Source organism: Bombina bombina, chromosome 6 (genome assembly GCF_027579735.1).
Source record: "Bombina bombina isolate aBomBom1 chromosome 6, aBomBom1.pri, whole genome shotgun sequence".
In the NCBI taxonomy this organism is placed as follows: Eukaryota; Metazoa; Chordata; class Amphibia; order Anura; family Bombinatoridae; genus Bombina; species Bombina bombina.
Window position 1 is genome coordinate 684,177,696 of NC_069504.1, and position 21,916 is coordinate 684,199,611.

A 21,916-nucleotide genomic window follows, 5' to 3' on the forward strand; every position below is an offset into this window, starting at 1 on the left:
CTACCCTATTATACTACACTTAAATTAAACTACCAATTAAATTACCTAAATTACATATTAAAAACCCCTAACCCTACTCAAATTATTTAAATATACTATTAAACCTTATTAAAAGTACTAGATTCCCCCCAAAAAAGTTACAAAAACAAATACTAAATTACGAAAAATAAAAAACCACATTATCAAAAATAAAAAAGAATTACACCTAATCTAATAGCCCTATCAAAAATAAAAAAGCCCCCCCAAAATAAAAAAAAACCCTAGCCTACAATAAACTACCAATGGCCCTTAAAAGGGCCTTTTGTGGGGCATTGCCCCAAAGATATCAGCTCTTTTACCTGTAAAAAAAAATACAACCCCCCCCAACAGTTAAACCCACCACCCACCCAACCAACCTCCCCAAATAAAAAAACCTATAACCTAAGCTCCCCATTGCCCTGAACAGGGCATTTGTATGGCATTGCCCTTAAAAGGGCATTTAGCTCTTTTACATGCCCAGACCCCAATCTAAAAATAAAACCCACCCAAAAAAACCTTAAAAAAACCTAACACTAACCCCTAACGATCCACTTACAGTTTTTGAAGTCCCACTTGAAAGATCCATCCAGTCGGAGAAGTCATCATCCAGGCAGCAAGAAGTCTTCATCCGGGCGGCCTTTTCCATCTTCATCCAGTCAAAGTCCTCATCCAGACGGCAAGAAGTCTTCATCCAGACAGCAACTTCTATCTTCATCCATCCGGCGCGGAGCAGGTCCATCCTGAAGACATCCGGCGAGGAGCATCCTCTTCATACGTTTGCTGCCGTAAACTGGAACTTCAATGCAAGTGACGTCATCTAAGATGGCGCCCTTGCATTCCTATTGACTTAAAGATTTCAATCAGCCAATAGGATTGGAGCTGCTAAAATCCTATTGACTGATTGGAACAGCCAATAGGATGAGCGCTCAATCCTATTGGTTGATTGGAACAGCCAATAGGATTTTAGCAGCTCTAATCCTATTGGCTGATTGAAATCTTTCAGCCAATAGGAATGCAAGGGATGCCATCTTGGATGACGTCACTTGCATTGAAGTTCCAGTGTATGGCAGCAACCGTATGAAGAGGATGCTCCGCGCCGGATGTATTCAGGATGGACCCACTCCATGCCGGATGGATGAAGATAGAAGATGCCATCTGATGAAGACTTCTTGCTGCCTGGATGAGGACTTCTCCGGCTGGATGGATCCTTCAAGCAAGACTTCAAAAACTGTAAGTGGATTGTCGGGGGTTAGGGTTAGGTTTTTTTAAGTTTTTTTTGGGTGGGTTTTATTTTTAGATTAGGGTCTGGGCATGTAAAAGAGCTAAATGCCCTTTTAAGGGCAATACCCATTAAAAATGCCCTTTTCCGGGCAATGGAAAGCTTAGGTTATTTTAGGTTTTTTATTTGGGGGGTTGGTTGGGTGGGTGGTGGGTTTAACTGTTGGGGGGGTGTTTGTATTTTTTTTTACAGGTAAAAGAGCTGATATCTTTGGTGCAATGCCCCACAAAAGGCCCTTTTAAGGGCCATTGGTAGTTTATTGTAGGCTAGGTTTTTTTTATTTTGGGGGGTCTTTTTTATTTTGATAGGGCTATTAGATTAGGTGTAATTCTTTTTTATTTTTGATAATGTGGTTTTTTATTTTTCGTAAATTAGTGTTTGTTTGTTTTTGTAACTTATTTTTTTGTTTGTTATGTAGTACTTTTAATAAGGTTTAATAGTATATTTAAATAATTTGAGTAGGGTTAGATTTTTAATATGTAATTTAGTTAATTTAATTGGTAGTTTAATTTAATTGTAGTATAATAGTTAGGGTAGGTTAATTCATATTTTAAAATAGTTTCTTTTAATTCTGCAGGTAAGTTTAAATTTATTTGAAGATAGGAATGTTGTAATTTTAATTTAAAGTTAGCGGGTTGTTAGGTTTAGGGGTTAATAGCTTAATTTAGTTTATGGCGATGTGGGGGGCTGACGGTTTAGGGGTTAATAGGTTTAGTTAGTGGTGGTGATGTGGGAGGCCAGAGGTTTAGGGGTTAATATTTTTATGTAGTTGCGGCGGTGTCTGGGAGCAGCGGAATAGGGGTTAATAACTTTATTTATGTTGTGGCAGGGTCGGGGAGCGGCGGGATAGAGATTAATAAGTTTATTTATGTTGCGGCGGGGTTGGGGAGTGGCGGGATAGAGGTTAAACATTTTAGTATAGTGGTGGCATTTAGTGACAGGGTATAAATAAAGTTGGTAAAAAGCCGAATTGACGCGAGATTGATGACTGTTAGTTAACAACAGTACGATGTTTATCGTCCCGTACTTGGTGCGTGTCTTTTTGCTGGCTTTTTTATAAATAAGGAGAGCGTATTGAGATATGCAGCCGCGATGTTAGGCGAGCGTATTGGTGCCGGCGAATGCAACAAAGTTGAGGCTTTGATAAATATCCCCCAATTACAGTAACAAGCCCTGTATTCTGCAAAGTTAAGTTCAAATTGACTCCTTCAAATAAGAAAAGTGGTGGCTGGAGTTTGAACCTTGAAAAATAATTGCATCAAACACGATCTTCTGTTCGAAAACTGTTCGGATATGCTAATATATTAAAGGAACCGTAAAGTCAAAACTTTAATAATTTATATAGAGCATACACTTTTAAACAACTTTCCAATTGTATTCTATTATCTAATTTACTCTTTACTCTTGGTATCCTTTGCTGAAAAGTATACCTATTTAGGCTCAGAAACAGCAGTGCACTATTGGAAGTAAGCTGCTGATTGGTGGAAGCACATATATCCCACTTGTCATTGGCTCACCAATGTGTTAAGGGAGTTCCTAGTAGGCTACATTATAATTAAAACATGAAACCCCAAATATTTCTTTTGTGATTCAGATAGAGCATGCAATTTTAAACAACTTTCTGATTTACTTCCATTATCAAATTTCTTTGTTCTCTTAGTATCTTTTGTTAAAAAGCAGGGACATAAGCTCAGGAGCATGCACATGTATGGGGCACTATATAGCAGCAGCTCTGCAAGACTGCAAGAATGTTATCCATTTGCAGTAGATGGCAGAACAGCCATGTACACAAAATAAAAACAGTAAAAGTACACAAAAAAAAAAATGTTATGGGATGAAGAGCTATGTTCACTTTAGGGTAATGCCCTATCAATTGCCCTTCTAAGGGGAATGCCCAACCAAATGACCTATTAAGGGCAACCTCTTTTTTAGAATAGGGCTTTTTTATGGGCAAAAGAGCTATACTCACTTGCAATCCTACCAAATGCTCTTTTCAGGTCAATTGTTGGAGTAGGATTTTAAGGTAGACTTTTTATTTGGGGGTAGGGGCTACTTTGGTTGTAGAATAGGGATTGTTTGTCAAGTAAAATAAGATAATGAAAATGCAGTTTTCAGGTCAATTGTTAGAGTAGATTTTATTGTTAGTATAGGGTTTTATTTTGAGGTGGGCTTTTTTAAGGGGACTTTAATTTTAGGATAGGCATAACTGTGTTTTTATATTTTTTGGTAGTGCTCTTTTTTGGTAATGTACTTTTAGTTTTATGTAATTTAGGGGGTGTTAGGTTTGGGGTCTTAGGGGGTTAGCTGTTAAGTACTTAAGTAATGTAGGGCTACTTTGTATAGGAGGGTTGTGGTGGTTTAGGGGTCAATAGGGTAGGGGATGTTTGCGTCCTTTATCTGGGATCACACAGGCAATATATATTGAATTGGTTTAAAATAGAGACATAAAATGTAAAGCAGGCAATCTTAGATAAAAGGATATGCAGGATAAAATATTGTTTTAAAAAATTGAAATCCAGGGGATATTTTTTTTCTGAGCTGTCACTTAAACTAATTTTTTTATAGGGAATTCATTCAGGAAGCCCAAGCAGTCTTGATTAAAGTGACAAGCGAGACTTGCTGTTGGTGTGCTGCAGGCATCTGTCTTCATATGGTAATGAAGACTGATAAGTGCTCCGTTACCATTTGAAGCCAGATTACCTGATTGTTACAGACAGCAACACTGTGTCACTGTCTGTAATGATCCTCCGTTGGTGTTGGTGGGAGGTGATGGGAGCTGATGGGAGCTGAGGAGGGAGGTGGTTGGCAGCCCACTGGAGAAGGGAGGATTGAGGGATGGGGTTCCCTACACTACAGCAAAACTATAAGGCTGGAAAGAGGGAAGGAAGTTGGTCTACACTATGAAACAATATTGGGGGAGAGGGGACCCTACGCTACAGTGAAAAAAATGTAATAAAAAAATTCATAATTGTTACTGTCTGCCAGTAACAATTATGGCGGTGAGCAGTGGGAGTGGGGAGGGTAAGATAGCTGTTAGGGGATCATACTGGCAGACTGTTTGTCAGTACTTAAGATGGTGGTTACCCATGGGGGGGAAGGAGAAGGGAAGAGAGCTGATTGGGAGAGATCAGGGTGTGGGAGGTGCCAGGAGAGTAATCTCTACATTACAGCAAAAAAAAATTTACAAACTAACTGATTAACCCCTTTACTCCTGGGAATTTGAGAAGTTTGGTGCACAGCTGCAATTAGCAGCCTTATAATTGCCAAAAAAATATTACTTTCAAAGCCATTTGAAGTCTGCGAAACTTTCTTTGCCACCTGTGATGTTGAATCACTCTACACCTCCATAGATCACAAATGGGGGTGTCATGCAGTTCGCTATTTCCTTGACATGGAAGCATCTGTGAACATACCTAAGAACCAATTTATACTCAAACTGTTACGATTCGTGTTGAATAATAACTATTTTGTCTTCAACGACAAATTCTTTCTCCAAACACGCGGGACCGCCATGGGCACAGCATGCGTCCCCACATATGCCAATATATATCTTGGATGGTGGGAACACGAATTTGTTTTTGGAGAAAAAATGGAACAATATACAGATAATGTCTTACTATGGCTAAGATATATTGATGATGTCTTTATATTAAGGAGAGGTGAGGAATCAAGATTCAAAGAATTCAGAAACAATCTGAATTGTAATGACCTCAATCTCAGACTAACATATGAAATCAGCCATACAGAGGTAACTTTCTTGGATCTGACCATTTCCAGGGATTTATTTGGTCAAGTACAATCCAGTCTCTATAAAAAAGAGACAGTCATGAATTCAATACTATCCTTTAAGAGCGCACACCATCCTTCTACAAAGAGAGCCATCCCATATGGGGAATTCCTGAGGATACATCGAAACTGTTCAAATATCGATTCATTTAAAGACGAAGCGAAAGAACTCAAACTTAGATTGAAAAATAGAGGATACCCCAACAGCATTCTCAAAAAGCCTACCATAGGGCTCTACACGTGATCTGGAAAAAGGCAAAAAAATAACTTCAGTTGCGAAACATTTCTTGGACTACCATGACAGCAAACCAGAACTCAAATGCTGGATACTCCAGAAAATCTCTTTGGGCGTAAGAGGTGGCAATATGGAAAATATCTTACTTAAAGCAGAATCCAAATGGATCTTTTGGCTACAAAGCATGGCACCCCTAGGAATGAACAAAATGATAACATACAGTGCATTCCTACAATAAATATAAAAATAAACCACTATGTAGTTTTTTGGAAAATACCCTCTTGGTTTGGAGTATGAAAATATGTTCCTTTCTTGAATATGACTTTTTAATCTTTGTTTTTCTACTTGAATTGACCCATTGGGATGTTACTGATGTATGATGATAACATCCTGATATATTTTCTTCATACGTCTTATCAACATACACTATCTAACAAGCAATTAGACTCTAGTGGCCTGTGTTTTTTACATAAGTGCACATACACATTGACAGATTATTAATTGACTTGTATTAAATTCATAATTTATACAATATTACCATTTGGAGATATAAATTTGATATTCTGGAGATACATAACAAATAATAGTGGTATACCAATGTCTAATGTAACAAATAATATACATTTATGTTATTGGTAAGCACTCGTTATATGGAGGAGTTATGTTATAGACTTATTCTTATGAAAGCCCATATATAGTATCATTGTAGATACTTCATATTCGCGTAACTGGGGGTGTGACATCACCTTTGTTTGTTATAATGTAGTGAAAAACATTTTTCTTTCCAATATGGATAGCATAGATAGGCTTTATAAAATAACAGGTTATCATCAAGTGTAATCTTTATGTTTACTTCATTAATTATTATTGTTACCATCAAATATCAGTTCTAATTTAGTATTAGGTCTTTCAATGAATATATTAACATCATATCCCGTATCAATTCACAAACAGTCTGTCGTTGTTATGACAGCAATTCAGTGCACACGTTCTGAGACTTTTGTTAACTGTGATTGGACCATAGAGACACACACCCTCGTCATTATATTGGACAATGCAATCATGACCCATTCTGACAACCAGACTCAGGAATATGCTATATGGATGCTGATTGGTTGGCGCAAATGTTAAGGAATGAGAACGGCCATATTATTGGCCACAGGTCCTTTAAATACCACATGTGGCTGTAGATCCAGGCGCCTCTGAAAAAGCAGTTGCAAAACGTGCACCAGGCGCTCGCACTGCTCCTCTCTGCCAGCTCCTTCTTTAGCTTAAAATTGTTGGCCTTTAAGGCATCTGTTCTCACATAGACTTCTTGTAATTTATTGTTGATCTAGCTTAAGTATGCCTATTTTTAATTTGGGAGTTTTTGTACCCCATAGTCGGCTGAGCCTTTAGCCCACTTATATATCTCTCTGGGCAGTCTGAGAACAATTTCTCAAGCCGTACCTTACTTGCATTTAATAGCTAGCTTAACTCCTGTTTAAACATTTTCTTTTTTGGGTTGAGGATTTTTTACTATTATATTTACAGCTGTACTTTGTCCATCTGACATTGCTTCATATTCTAATTTACTAGCGATACGCTCCAATAGTCTTATAACCCTTAATCAACTGATATTACCATCTTTATATGTGAGACCACACATGTGGTACTTCCGATATTTGAATTATATTTATTGCTATTGTGTTTAACAGTGATCGTTCTGCTACAATCTAGGCACACCTCCACAGCCTATACTTAACTGCCTAAATTGAAATTGCCAGTAGCATTCATTGCTATTGTATGCTACCTAGGACTGTTTAGCTTAAATTTAAGCATGTTCCTACAGTCTATACCGAACAGTGTAAATAGAAACTGCTAATAGTAGCTAGTGATCGGTACAGATTGATCACTGTACCGATTCCAGAGAGGAGTTTGTGTGGCATTTGCAACCTTGACACGTTTTTAATTTTTCTAATTTTAGTAGTGGATTCTTCCACTTTTCTTTTACAGTTTTTCATTTATTAAAAGTTACGTTTTAACCACTACATATTCACACACCATACTTATTGTATTACTATCTCTCTACAAGTGTGCCATACTATGCTTCTCTCTTTCTTTCTTTACATATGTTTAACCATCAGCATAGGCACTGCCCACCTTGATCACTCAGGTCTGTACAAGGTGGGACTTTTGAGATAGTCCATTTATATTGTAAACCCCCCCCCCCTCTATTCCCTAGGGGCTTTAGGGAATTTCATCATAAAGGTTAATAAGATACTAGCATGCATTAAAAGAGTCATTGATGCAAGGGAGGAAAGCGTAATTCTATCACTATCTATATCTATATATCCCTGGTAAGATCTCACTTTGAGTATGGAGTGCAGTTCTTTGGACCAATTTCAAAAAAAGACATTGCAGAATTAAGCAAAGTTCAGAGAAGGGCCACAAAATTAATAAGGGGAATGGAAAATTTAAACTATAAGGAGAGGTTACCAAAACTGGTTCTGTTTTCTTAGGAAAAAAAGGCTCTTGAGATGTGATAAGATAACTTTATATAAATATAATCAACGTCCAAATGCAGAGTTTGCGGAAGCTCTTTAATAAGAGGTCACAATTTAAGGCTGGAGAAAAGGTGATTTAAGCTCCTGCAATGTAAATGCTTTTTCACTGTAAAAGCAATCAAATTGTGGAACACATTACCTAAGGAGGTAGTGAATGCAATACCTTAGATACATTTAAAATGGCTTAGATACATTTCTGGCTAGAAACAGAATTAAGGGATATAATTGCATGTGCATTGGGATTAAAGGATTACTTTCTGTTATAATTTTTAAGCTAAACAACTAACATATTAAAGTTAATAAACATTCATTAAAACCTACTGACCTATATTTTCTCCAAAACGAAGTTTCATAACGTTCTAAAAGTTATATCTTTTATTCCCTGATGATGTCACGTTATCCTGCCTACTATTTTCAGCACTGTGTGTTCAAAATACTTAAACCAATTAAATTGTGTTTAAAGCGCCATTTTGAAACCTAGGTATTGTAAACGGATTGGTACAGAGCAAAGGATACCCACGGAGTGGGTTTGGAAAACAATTAAATTTGCAGACAAGATTTCTGATATACGGTAGAGATATGTTAATGAAATGCTATTGATAAAAAGCGTATTTGGGGTAGTTAGTTAGTAACAGGCATAGAAAATATTTACTTACAGTGGCCCTTTAAGTTAAGATCAATTAGAGCTTTTATTGTAAATCTTTCTTCCCACCTCATCTATTATGTAATGTCCATATATACATATATCTATTCCATAACGTGCCCTAAGTTAACTAATTCTTCATGTGCGCTAACCTGATACCTCGTTAGACCTTAAGCACATTATGCATATTTTATATTCCAATGTTCTTCACATAGAAAATTATCTAATTTATATATATATATATATATATATATATATATATATATATGATAATGTTACTTTAAAATACATACCTATACCAGTGACATGCAGTGACGTCAGAGGATGGTGAGGCAGTGGCTAGGATACGCCTTCATTCTTTAGATATCCTTTGTTGAAGAAATAGCAATGCACATGGGTGAGCCAATCACATGAGGTATCTATGTGCAGCCACCAATCAGCAGCTACTGAGCATATTTAGATATGATTTTCAACAAAGGACATCAAAAGAATAAAGAAAATTAGATATTAGATGTAAATTGGAAAGTTATTTAAATTTGCATATGGGTTTCATGTCCCTTTAAATGGTGTCTTGGAAAACTGGTCAACTTAGTAAACATCTGATTTTATTCTAAAAGGATTGTAACAGAAACACTTGCCAGATAACACAATGCTTGCTCTGATTATGAGATCTAGAAATCCATGCCCATTAAAATATGTTTAAAACATACATTTTACTTTAATGCTGCAAATTATGCTTATAGATTCTTTCATTACATAAAGGGATGAGAGTCAGAGGGGGAGGAAGAGAGACAGAGAGAGAAAGAGACCATGGGAGAGAACAACACATAAGGAGAGAGATGGATAGATAGAGACACACACACACAAGGGGGGGGGGGGACCACTGCATTTTAAAGAATAAAACAGCAGAGCTACAGAGAGTTCAGAAAATTAGTCTATAATTTAGTGTGAAGTACAGAGGCAAGCTGCTAAGTTAGTGGGTGTAAAGTTTGAGTAAACAAAATACAAAAACGACCCTGCTATAAAAGAGTAAACAAACACTAAACCACATTCATTAAATTAGCATTTTAACTAACAGAATCTTTCAGTAAAATCTTACTGTAATAAGATGTGGGTGAAACACTGCTCTCTGTGCCTCTCTCCTGCTCTGTAAGGATTCAGGAAGTGACAGTGGCAGAACAGAACTCTCTTTTTCACTTTAGCAAAGCTAGCAGGTTCACAGGACAGCAACAAAATATATGAAAGTTGTTTTTTTGCGTTTTTGTTTTGTTTTATAGGATTTAACATCCAGCCCCAACCCTATGTTCCACTTACTAATGCCTCTCACTGGATTGGTTCAGCCCAAATAGGACTGCCTCAAATAAGCAGTTAATGAGCCATGCAATGATCTTAACCACTTGCATCCAGTAGATGGCGCAGCATGTTGTGTAATGGTGGGCAGACCTGATTGTGCCTCTTCATTGCACAACATATAGCTGTGAGAAAAAAAAATGCTGGGGGAAAAAATTTTCAATTTTTTTTTTAAAGCCAATAAAAAAAAATATATTTTTGCCCATATGAGAGGTGAAGCACTGCCTCACCTGCCTCTAGTGACTGCACATCACTGACCTATACCTACCTATTTATCTATATGAATAAGTATATACAGGTACATAGCCTTTGCAGTCAATTACATCGCCATATATCATATACTTTTTAACCTTTATAAAACATTTTTATGAATATTTATTTTAATACTTTTTATTAGATAGTGCTCACGTGAGTGTAACAGTTTATTTTAATGTATTTATGTTGTGTTTGGTGCAACTTTTATTTTAGCTTTAAATTCTAGCGAACACTTTTACTTTAACTTGTAATACAGAGGCAAATTAACGCACCCGTGATATTGGGATATTGCTCGTGCAAACTTTAGCGTGCCACTTGTAATCTACTTAGTTTGCAGAATTCCTAAATATAAGAAAAAATACTATACAAAACAAAAAAACACATTTTGTGTCATTCTGCATATAGTGTACATGTAAAACATAATGAAGAATTTTATTCTTCCTAAAGCATTCACACACCAAGATTTGATAATAGTGTATATAACTTTCTTGTGGTAAATCAATCCCCGTACATAAAAGCAACGCAAGGCATGAAAACATTGCTATTTTAGTTTCCACACTAGTCAGTTCATATTGTAGCAATACAATCAATGCTTTACATGCCATTTCTGAAGTAATGGCCTCAGTTTCTGATAAAGAAGGGTTAATTCACTATCTTTATGAATAATACAGTATCCTGCTATTGTCAGCTTTCTGATATAATGTAACTGCAATTAAAGATTTTAAAATAGCCTCATGTCTAAAACATATTGCTTATGTGCATTAAAGGGATGCTAAACCTAATTTTTTTTCTTTAATGATTCAGCTAGAGGATGCAATTTTAAGCAACTTTCTAATTTACTCCTATAAACACTTTTTCTTCATTCTCTTGCTATCTTTATTTAAAAAGCGGAAATTTAACATTTAGGAACCGGCCCATTTTAGATTTAGCACCATGGATAGTGCTTGCTTATAGGTGGCTATATTTAGCCACCAATAAGCAAGCGTAACCCAGGTTCTGAACCAAAAATTCGCTGGCTCCTAAGCTTTACATTTCTGCTTTTGAAATAAAGATAGCCAGAGAAAGAAGAAAAATTTATAATAGCAGTAAATTAGAAAGTTGCTTAAAATTGCATGCTGTATCTGAATCATTAAATAAAAAATGTGGGTTAAGTATCCCTTTAACTAAACTTACAATATCTGAATTACTTTCTGGGAGACCCACAAATAAATAATTGCATCTATATTTCTATTATTGTATTTTATTCTGAGATTCTAAACAAACCCCCTACATTTTAGCAGATTGTGTAATAATGTTTGCCTAGACATATTATTTACTCATAGGAACATGCATCAGTAATTCATTTTGTTGATACATTTTAAAATTGGGCCTTAGCATAGCTGTCAGGGTATGCCGAAGTGTTTTGTTTTTGTACTTCCAGTGCCAAGCTGCTGTGCCAAACGTAAGTGAGGCATTTGGATGGCTGGGTGCCCTTTTAATACTTTTCAATTATGTCTGCACCTCCAGTAAATTCTCTATTTCTGACTGAGCAGTGAGTGTTAAAGAGAGCAACTCTCATTACTGCGTCTGATGAACCGTGTACAATGCAGGCAGGTGCAAATCAGCATTATTAATCAATGTTCTAGCTGGGTTTTCCTTTGCAATATAAATTGACAACACTTCAAAAATCTTAACTGTGATTGCTGTTATTTTATATATTTTTTTGTACACTTGAAGGGAATATGCAAAATATAAAACTAGTTTGTTAACAGGTCAGAGAATATATTCTTATCCTAAGGGGGTTCCGTTATCTTTGGAGTCATCGAAAAAACAAGTGTGTATGTAATGCCAACAAGCAAATGTTGCAAGGACCAAATCAAAAACAAATCAAGTAGCCTTCTGTATGCAATTTGCTCTGGGTCATTGTAGAAGCTGGTGAATACTCTGCTGAGGTGTAAAAAATGTAGATGTTTACACAGCATCTGTTGATGTTGACCCATTTTCTTCACAACTTTTTATTGCTTTTCTTATATCACTATTTTCGGTTCAGTGTTTACATTTATTTATGAAAAATACCAAGTAAAATTCAAAGTTTGTTACGCTTTTATCAAATTATGATGCGTGAAAGGCTTGATTTAGGCAGAAAGTGAACAAGGTCTCTAAACAGCATATATGTCTCAATTTATTAAGCAGTGGAGGTTGCTTTGGAGCCCTTGCAGTGCACTTATCACGGGTTAATAAGAAGCAATAGTCAGACAACCACTGTTTTTAACCTCACTGTCACCTTAGAGATGGCAGAGATAAACCACCACAAACCTGTTCATTCAGTGTGATTGACAAGCCTTGGTTGCTTAAGAGTAGGGGGCTGTGCTGCACAACAAAATTCTTGTGCAATGATAATGCTGGGGTCAGTGAATGAGCTGTATACAAGGTATGTGTTCTGTATACTCATATTTACAGTACAGGTGGCCCTCGGTTTACGCCGGTTCAACTTGCGCCGTTTCAGAATAACAACCTTTTTTTCAGTCATGTGACTGCTATTGAAAAGCATTGAAAAGCAGTGCACTAATTAAAATAGCCAGTAGGTGGAGCTGTCCGCTTGTGTTACAGCAAAGTTATGCAAGCTAAGCAGGTCTGAAATTAATCTGTGTACACAGAACAGACATTAGCTATCGAGCAACTTTCAAAGCAGCAAGATCTAGCAGCCACTTCCCTATTATCTTCCTGTCCAGCTGCTTGAGGTGAGGGTGCCTAACTGCTTAATAAGTCCAGATTGAAATGCATAGAATAGGTGCAGACCCAATCTTATCTAAGATGCTAACAATGCAGAGAACTGTTTGCAGAAAAATGCAAGTAAAAAAATGTTTTTGTTCATTAAACTTAGTTTGATGATACAGTCTGTTGTATGATTATTTAATTTGGTTTATAATACTGTTTAGCATTTAAAGTCTTCATTTCAAAGCTTTAAAAATAATGTATTAGGTGTTACTTATGACAATTTTGAGAGGGGCCTGGAATCTAACACCCTCACTTCCCATTGACTTACATTATAAACTGGGTTTCAATTTACAATGGTTTTGATTTACAACCATTCCTTTTGGAACCTAACCCCGGCGTAAACTGAGGGCTACCTGTATATTAAACGGAATGCTTAATTGGAACTATTACTGCGTGCGGTGGTGTATATGAGCAGCAACACTCTTATCATTAGCACAAAGTTGTTTGTAAACTGGGAATTTTTTGCTTATACCCTCTTACAAAACATGATTTAGTTATGTTTGTAATGTATGCCAAGTGTGAGATGGTACTCAACCTTTGGTATCAGTCTGAGTTTGACCTAATAGTTTGTGTTGCAGCAATTTATTTGTGCGGCATTGAACTATTTATAAGCATAAAATAATAACACATTGCTTGTTGTAAAGAGAAGCTCTCATAAAAAATAGCAACTAATTGTGAAGGTATCAAACAAATCTCTCACTCCATTCCAGGAAGTTAATCCTTAAAGTGATAGTAAAGTACCAGTATGTGCACATTACATTTAAACTGTTTGCCCTTGTAAACATATGTGTATATATAAATAAAAAGAGAGAAGTGCTCAACCTGGAAAGGAACAATAGCTTAATAGCTTGTTCTATGGCTAGTTACCACCCAATAAGCAGCCTCTTTTTGCTCAACATGTGCCTTTCACAGAGAAGAACTTTCCTGAAGCATATCAGTCTGATCCTGACTTAACAGTACAGTCCAGCCCCAAAATACCAGGCAATCCATCTCTGAACGAGAGAAACAGCAAAACCCCAGACGTACATTTTGGCCTATTGTGGGCCTCAACAGTGAGGTGCAGCCATATACCTCTAAGCACACTGAGCAACGGGTCCACATCTGGATTCCCGCGACACATGTGTGTAAAATGACTCTCAGACAGCTGCCAGTTATGCAAAATGGTGGCAAATAGTTAGAGGGGAGATAGTTAGAGTGCTGTTTGGGGCTTCTCAGGGAGGTTGGGTGGTAAGGGAGGATCCTACACTGCAGAAAATATATAATTTAAATAAACAAATAAAAAAAATACTTTTTATTTTTATACTGGCAGACTTTCTGCCAGTACTCAAGATGGCAGTGACAATAGTTAGGTGAGGGAGGGAAGAGAGCTGTTTGAGAGGGGTCAGAGAGGGATCAAGGGGTGGAATGTGTCAGGTGGGAGGCTGATCTCTACACTAAAGCTAAAATTAACCCTTCAAGCTACCTAATTAACCCCTTCGCTGCTGGGCATAATACAAGTGTGCTGCGCAACGGCATTAAGAGGCCTTATAATTACCAAAAAGCAATGCCAAAGTCATATATGTCTGCTATTTCTGAACAAAGGGGATCCCAGGGAAGCATTTACAATCATTTGTGCCATAATTGTACAAGCTGTTTGTAAATAATTTCAGTGAGAAACCTAAAGTTTGTGAAAAAGTTAGTAAAAAAGTTAACAATTTTTTTTTATTTGATCGCATTTGGCGGTGAAATGGTGGCATGAAATTTACCAAAATGGGCCTAGATCAATACTTTGGGTTGTCTACTATATAAAAAAAAATATATACATGTAAAGGGTTATTCAGGGATTCCTGACAGATATCAGTGTTTTGAAATAAAAAATGGTTTGGGAATAGCTACTTTTTGGTAAAGTGCTACTTGTACTTATTGCGCTATAACTTGCAAAAAAAGCAAAGAACATGTAAACATTGGGTATTTCTAAACTCAGGACAAAATTTAGAAACTATTTAGCATGGGTGTTTTTTGGTGGTTGTAGATGTGTAACAGATTTTGGGGGTCAAAGTTAGAAAAAGTGTGTTTTTTTAAATTTTCTCATCATATTTTATATTTTTTTATAGTAAATGATAAGATATGATGACCATAATGGTATCTTTAGAAAGTCCATTTAATGGCGAGAAAAACTGTATATAATATGTGTGGGTACAGTAAATGAGTAAGAGGAAAGTTACAGCTAAACACAAACACCACAGAAATGTAAAAATAGCCCTGTTCCCTAACGTTAAGAAAATGTAAAATAGTCTGGCCACTAAGGGGTTAAAGTCATATCTGTTTTCTGCAAAAAGCTTGTTAAAATATATTGTGGAAGATTAGCAGGTTAAATAAATGCTTAATCACTAAGATATTGATAGTGATAGAAGAAAATATTTCTAATACACATGAAGCAGAAAACATCATAACATTAGGTCACTATTCTCCCCTGGATTGATTTTATGGGCACAACATCCAGGTGGATTTAATAACCACCTGGCTAAAATTGTAATCAATATTCACGTAAATTAGTTAATATTATTATTTTTTTCAATGCTTGTTGTACGAATTATCATTACATCAATGTATGTTTAAGTATACAATTAATTGGTGCTTTGGATATCTTAAAGGGACTTAAAATACTTTGACATATTAATATAAAATGTTGTATTATATGTATTAAAAAAAACTTTGCGATATACTTTCATTATTTATTTTATTCCTTTTTCCTGCAATTTATTTCTGAATATTGTGTGCTTCCCAAATTCCTGTTAAAAGTGGAAATGCAGACACAGCTGTATTCCATACAGTCATTGGTTGCACACTCTAGTAAGCCATTTATAGCTGCCCTAGCAGAAAAAGTTAAAATATGCTTTATGGATATTAAAATGTTACCCATATTTGTTCAATATTTAAACAACTAATTTAATTTTTTAAATACATGTCTATACTATTCTCAGGCTAATCCTTGCGCTGAATACATCATTCTATCAATGATTTAATTATTGTTTAATATCCCTTTAAAGGGCCATAATACCCAAATGTTTAAACACTTGAAAGTGATGCAACATAGCTGTAAAAAGCTGACTAGAAAATATCACCTGAACATCTCTATGTAAAAAATAAAGATATTTTACCTCAAAAAATCCTCAGTAGCCACCTCCCATTGTAAAGGATTTCTAAGCAGCATATTAGTGTGTCTGTCCCGGGACAACTGAAGGGATGAGCGTCGTGAACTCTCATATTATTTCACCAATCAGGTAAAGGAAGCTTACTATGAAATCTCATGAGAGTTAAGTCAAATCTCATGAGATCACAGTAAGAGTTCATGACCTCAGCACTGCTGATGCTGATTGGTTGCTATTCATTTCTTCATTTTTTTAATTTACCTGCAGCTGGGAGAAGGTGAAGTATAACTTTTTACACAGAACTTACTCTGCTGAGCTGAGGAGATTGTGAGGTAAAATATCTTCCTTTTTTACATAGAGATGCTCAGGTGATATTTTCCTGTCAGCTTTTTACAGTTATACTGCATCAGTTTCAAGTGATTTAGCATATGAGTATTATGTCCCTTTAAGTAATATTTTATAAATGTAATATGATAAAGTATTACATTGCCCTCACCCAGCTCCGTCATAATGCTAGAATTTTTTGTGAAGAACACTGTAGGATATTATTTGTTGATAACTTGTGCAGCAATGCAACATATGCTTGTGCTGCTTATTGTTGCTATAATTTGACAAATCACTATTATGCTTCCAAGATGTTTAATTATTTTCAGAATTTCTTACTCTCGAAAATTGCGTTCTTTAGCAAGACATGAAATACAAATGTGAAAATAAAGAGAAAGTTCTGTGTTTTAACCCTTGGTTAGCCGATATATATTAGTGACAGTTCACAGCTCATGCTTGAAAACCTTAGGCGATATAATAAGAAGAGCTCTGCCGAGCAATGATTCCTCCACCTTAATTAACAGATAGGTTCTTTAACTTGTATAGTAGATAGACTCACCCACATTGACCGTACTCCGTCCGACGAGCATCCACTCATGCGGAAATAGAGCCGTCCAGGCGCTCCAACTGCTCGTCTCCCCGCAAAGAACAATCGATCAATTCAGCCGCTGCCCAACAGGTGCTGTTGCTACAAGCACCTTAGCTACGCGGCTACTCACTGAACCAGTTCCGGCTTGCCTCCAGGTGCAAACAACCAATGCGAATCCGTGAGTTGGGTCACGTGGTGGGTGGTCAACCAATCCTGTACTTAGAAGGTGTCTTGTGAAAACAATATCGCCAAGGTAGCTGTGTTGGCTCAGAAAATGAGCACTTTATCCGCCCTCAGTCACTTCTAAGATGCTTAAGGATAGAGGGTATCTGGAAAAGGATTCCTTTTGATCCCAGTAATGTAAATAGAAAAAAGAAAAAAATCCATCCCAATATCCATATGGTATAAATAAAAACCGCCTTTATTTCTTAAATTTTAAAAAAGCAAACATGATACACGCACAGAGGTATCAGGTTTTACGCGTTTCGGCTAGTGCCGTACTCATAAACCTGATTAGGCACAGGTGAGTGCCATCTTAAAAAAGGTTACAAAACATGGTTATTGGTTGGTGCTCAACACACCCCTATTAACCATTAAGATACTGAATGCACATAAGTAATTACTTATTTCACACATTAAAAAATGGGAAATGGAGGTGGATAGGGAAGAGGAAATGATATATGCATATATTCAAATCTGAAATTGTTTAACAAGAGCAGTTCATAAAAAACTCAGTATATATATAATGCTTTTGTCAAGAGCCTACTACACAGTATATGTTTATCAATATGAACAAAAAACATGGTATTATAAGATTTCTGTAGGATAAACATATCTAATAACGAAATAATGGAATAATGGAATAACGTTAAGATATGTAAGACAATAAAGACAAAAGCAAAAGCATAAGCATAAACATGAGCTGCAGAAATGTGAACAGCAGAACCAGCATTGAACATATACCAATCGTACAAAACTATTCATAGACATAATGTTAGTAATAAACAGTAGGTATATATCAATTTATCGTAACTTTTGAAATAAACATATGTTTGAAAAAATTCAAAGACTAATAAATTCAACAGGTAACAGATTAGCCATGGCGTTCATATAGTTCAAGCTGCACTTATTATACTGGTTGTATGAACGTGTGCCCTATTTATATGTCAAAAATGTTTTTTTAAAATTAATTAATTAAATGATCTAGACAGAAAGTGATGACTATAGTGTATATGTTCATGTCAAAACATCTATCAATAAAGAAGATGTATATATATAAACCCTATATCATCTTGTCTGTATCATCTTTCAGGATTTGTCATAAGCAGATACCCCCACAAAAGATTATTACAAAGATTGTTGGATGATGGGGTTGATTTAGGTATTTTTGATCAACAAACAGCAGACTCTTTATATGTTACTCATCCTATCATCCCCATCTTCCACCATCTGCCCAAGGTACACAAGAGTGTGACTGATATAAAGGGTCGTCCAATTGTATCAGGAATAGGTTCCCTTCTGGAGCCTTTATGCGATTGGTTGGATGGGGTACTGCAGCCATATGTTTTGGCCTTACCCAGTCATATTCGTGATACCTCACATGTATTGGGTATGCTGGAGTGTATTGAGTGGTAGAAAGATTATAGTTGGCTGACCATTGATGTGGTCTCTCTATACTCCAGCATACCCATGACATGGGCTTAAAGGCCATTGAATTTTTTCTACAGTCCAGTGCAGATATGTCATCAGAAAATATAAGATACATTCTACGCATCACCCAGTATCTATTAGAGCATAACTACTTCTGCTTTGAGGGGTTTTTTTTACCTCCAGAAGAGGGGCACAGCTATGGGGGCCAAGTTTGCCCCCTCCTATGCGAACCTGTACATGGGTTGGCTTGAACGCTTTTTCATCTATGGAGGTGAGAGCCCCTTGGGAGCAGAAGTGGTTTTCTATCGTCGCTTCATAGACGACCTGATTTTCATCTGGTCGTCAAGTGAAGAACAAGCCCAAATCTTTCTGGGTTTCCTAAATGAGGCAAACCATAGTCTAAAATTTACACATGAGTGGCATCCCTCTAAGGTTAACTTCTTAGATGTTACATTAACTGGAAACCATATAACACAAAAGATTGAGTCAAAACTCTATAGGAAGCCCATTTCAGGGAATACAATTCTTCATCATAAAAGTGGTCATCCTCCACATGTATTTAGTGGCATTGCAAAGAGCCAGTTTCTAAGGGCAAAAAGAGTTTGCAGTAGTGAAAAAGATTTCCATGCAGAAACAAAGGAAATCAAACAGAGATAGGGGTTATCCCCCAAAATTATTAGACAATGTATCCAAAAAAGTGATCACATCAGAGAGAAATCCAAAAAAAACTGCAGAATAAGGTGATCGAGCAAGAAAGACAGCTCACTTTCATCACCCAATATTCTTCAGATTATCCCACTGTATGTAGCATCATCAGGACATATTTTCCTATTCTCCTGGGTGATGTACACTTAAAAACGACAGTGGAAAAAGGATTCAGGTGTGTCTACTCCAAAAATCTATCCTTGGGCAACCTTTTGTCCCCCAGTCTCCTACCCTCCAACAAAAAGAAGAAAAGTTCCTGGTTACAGGTCAATGGCACCTACAAATGCGGGGACCATAGGTGTAAGGCCTGTGACACTGTTGTGGAAGGCAGAAACTTCTACTCGTGTTCAACTGGAGACAGGTTTTTGTCTAAAGGATGTGTTAAGTGCTCCAGTGTTTATGTTGTGTACCTAATAGAATGTCAGGAACACTCCAAGCAGTACGTTGGAATGACAAGCAGGGAAGTCCGAACAAGGATAAGAGAACATCTTGGTTATATCAAATATGATAAACCATGTTCGGCACTATCTCGACATTTTATTGAGGTGCACGGCAAGGACACTGGATCCTTCAAATGGCGAGGCATTGAAACTGTCAATTTGCCCCCTAGAGGAGGAAATAAGGATGAACTTTTGGCAAGGCAGGAGGTGTACTGGATCATGAAGCTAAATACTCAGATACCACATGGGTTTAATTCTGAGTTTGACATTATAAATCATTGGAAGTAATGATTGGCCTCATGGTCCAGTACACCCACATATCAATACATAAATTTTTCATTAAATTTCTCAAAATATTTCCCAAAACAATCTTTGTAATAATCTTTTGTGGGGGTATCTGCTTATGACAAATCCTGAAAGATGATACAGACAAGATGATATAGGGTTTATATATATATACATCTTCTTTATTGATAGATGTTTTGACATGAACATATACACTATAGTCATCACTTTCTGTCTAGATCATTTAATTAATTAATTTAAAAAAAAACATATTTGACATATAAATAGGGCACACGTTCATACAACCAGTATAATAAGTGCAGCTTGAACTATATGAACGCCATGGCTAATCTGTTACCTGTTGAATTTATTAGTCTTTGAATTTTTTCAAACATATGTTTATTTCAAAAGTTACGATAAATTGATATATACCTACTGTTTATTACTAACATTATGTCTATGAATGGTTTTGTACGATTGGAATATGTTCAATGCTGGTTCTGCTGTTCACATTTCTGCAGCTCATGTTTATGCTTATTCTTTTGCTTTTGTCTTTATTGTCTTACATATCTTAACGTTATTCCATTATTCCATTATTTCGTTATTAGATATGTTTATCCTACAGAAATCTTATAATACCATGTTTTTTGTTCATATTGATAAACATATACTGTGTAGTAGGCTCTTGACAAAAGCATTATATATATACTGAGTTTTTTATGAACTGCTCTTGTTAAACAATTTCAGATTTGAATATATGCATATATCATTTTCGCTATCCACCTCCATTTCCCATTTTTTAATGTGTGAAATGAGTAATTACTTGTGTGCATTCAGTACCTTAATGGTTAATAGGGGTGTGTTGAGCACCAACCAATAACCATGTTTTGTAACCTTTTTTAAGATGGCACTCACCTGTGCCTAATCAGGTTTATGAGTACGGCACTAGCCGAAACGCGTAAAACCTGATACCTCTGTGCGTGTATCATGTTTGCTTTTTTAAAATTGAAGAAATAAAGGCTGTTTTTATTTATACCATATGGATATTGGGATCGATTTTTTCTTTTTTCTATGAAATACAAATGCCTAAATTATAATAAACACTCATGATAACTTGCAACATATGCCCCTCAGAGTACCAAATAATTATCACCTAGATTACAAGTTTTGCGTTTGGGTTTTAACGCTGAAATTATTTTAATTTCAGCGTTAAAACAGCACTGCAGCCATTACAAGTCTTTTCGGTATAGCTGTAATGCAATGTCAGTCCCGCACTCATAAAAATGACGTTTTTTCATGGGACTTCCATAGCGCAGCCATTACTAGTTTTTTGGTGAGGCTAAAAAACTTGCGTTGCACCCTATACCAACAAGATCTGTTTCGCAATCTGAGAGCAGTAGTTATGAGTTTTACACACCTGTTACATAATACTAATAACTAAAGTGTTACAAAGTACTCTAACACCCATAAACGACCTATTAACCCCTAAACCGAGGTCCTCCCGCATTATACACTATATTAAAGTATAATGTATTAACCCCTATTCCGCCGCTCCCCAACATTGTCACCACAATACTAAAGTTATTAACCCCTATTTGCCCACACTATAATAAAGATATTAACCCCTATACCGCCGCTCACCTCCACCACTATAATAAACCTATTAACCCCTAAACCGTAAGCCCCCCACAACGAAATATACTAAATTAAACTATTAACCCCTAAACCTAAAGTCCCTCACATCGCAATAAACTCATTTAAACTAGTAACCCCTAATCCTAACGCCCCCCTAACTTTATATTAAAATTAAAATTTCCCTATCTTAAATTAAATTAAAACTTACCTGTAAAATTAAAAAAACAAAGTTTAAACTAGCAATTAAACTAATATAACTACTAAACTAAAGTTAAACTAACTACCAAT